The sequence below is a fragment of the Nanorana parkeri genome, unplaced genomic scaffold, assembly GCF_000935625.1.
Source record: "Nanorana parkeri isolate BGI_ZX_2015 unplaced genomic scaffold, ASM93562v1 scaffold117, whole genome shotgun sequence".
Taxonomy (NCBI): Eukaryota; Metazoa; Chordata; class Amphibia; order Anura; family Dicroglossidae; genus Nanorana; species Nanorana parkeri.
The window spans coordinates 1,038,751-1,040,355 of NW_017306385.1; the positions used below are offsets into that span (position 1 = coordinate 1,038,751).

General features: G+C 46.7%; 1 protein-coding gene across 1 annotated transcript in view; it reads right to left on the minus strand.

The window, feature by feature from the left end:
- DEPTOR (DEP domain containing MTOR-interacting protein) overlaps positions 1-1,605 on the minus strand; it is a 98,295-nt gene that overhangs the window by 41,832 nt on the left and 54,858 nt on the right. The gene's annotated exons all lie outside the window — the stretch shown is intronic.

The following is a 1,605-nucleotide window of genomic DNA, read 5'->3' on the forward strand; positions in this document are numbered from 1 at the left end:
CCCAATCTTCAAACTGCCCCTCACTTACCTGAATTGCGGAGTACTTCTCCCTACAGCTTTCTGTGCATCATTCACGTCTCAAGTCTCATCTGCCAACCCGGTAGAGGGATTGGAGCACAATGCAGCCACGTTACCACACTCATAGTCCATTGATTACTTCTTGCAGCCCTATAACGGTAGGTCCGTAACAACGTAGAGACCCGGGGATGCAGGTAAACCGTGCAAGAGCCTGTGCATTGCACCTGCGACTCACTCATTATGGTTGCAATGCTCTCCAGGCTTCAATGCATATATTTCAAGTGCACACAAAAGGGTGGCTCCATAAGACCTTGCAAGGTAGGGATTGCCCAATACCATTTTTTCCAGACCAAGTACCGATACTTTTCATCAAGTACTCACCAATACCAATTACCTATACTTTTTTTTAGTGTCATCTGACAGTTTTTCTAAAACAATACAGACCAATAATTTTAGGACAGTGGTGAAGTGCCAGAGCCCGTTCACAGCTGCAAACTTTGCGGCCCTGGTAGTTCTGCCACTGAATCCAAGCTGTAGAGGGACTGCAAATCTCAGCAATACATTATACAGCAATGCAGAATACCATCAGCTATAGGGGACTACAAGTCTCAGCATTATATTATAGCAATGATTAATACCACCAGCTATAGAGGACTACAAATCCCAGCAATACATTATACAGCAATGCAGAATAATATAAAGCTATATACTCTGTGCTGCTCCGGGGTGCCGACCTGATGTCTCCAGCGGAGGATCTCAGGATGGTTGGGCGGTGTCTTGGGAGGGATGCCGGGGGTCTCAGGAGGGGATCCAGGTGGTCTCCCGAGCGGGTACAGGCAGCGTGGTTGCAGGAGGAGGAGGAGATGTGCTTCGGCCCTGTAAACAGGCGCCGCTGTTCACAGGAAGGCTGCCGAGGTCCCCAGCAAGTGCAGGAGGTAAGGCAGCCACTTCAGTTAAAAAAATATAAAGCGCTGGTATCAGCATTTAGTATCAGGGCATTTTCACGTGTATGAGTACCCATGAAAATGCCCAGTATTGGCACCAATACTGGTATTGGTGCATCCCTAATACAAGGGCCACCCTAAAACAGGACATCAGGACCAGTGCTCATGCGACCAGCTGATTCTGCAGGAAACTAAAACTTTTATACATCGAGGAGCAGCATCCATTGTAAGGATTTCATCAGCATTTGAAATAGCTTAAAAACCTTTTGACTTTAATATCACTTTAAGCCAGATGACAATGATACATTCCGATAGGCCGCTGTGAGTTACTGCCTTCTATACACCGTTCTTTGCAGTACTGATTCTGTGGACAGGAAACAGCGACGAAGAACTGAAAGATATTCAATACGTTGTTTTTGTTTTGGCTGCAACTCATGGAACCACTGACGTCATTCTGTGATTCTTTAATAGAACCCTGTATGAGGATGTGTGCTGGACTACCTTGAAAGCCACATCTTCTATGGCAACTTGGTGAGAGAACGGCAAGTCCTGTTTCAGGATCCGCTGATGTCAAGTGATGTTTGTTAAAGCCCACAATTTCCTCTTTGTGACCTTTGTGGAAACATGGGGGGGGGGGGGGGGG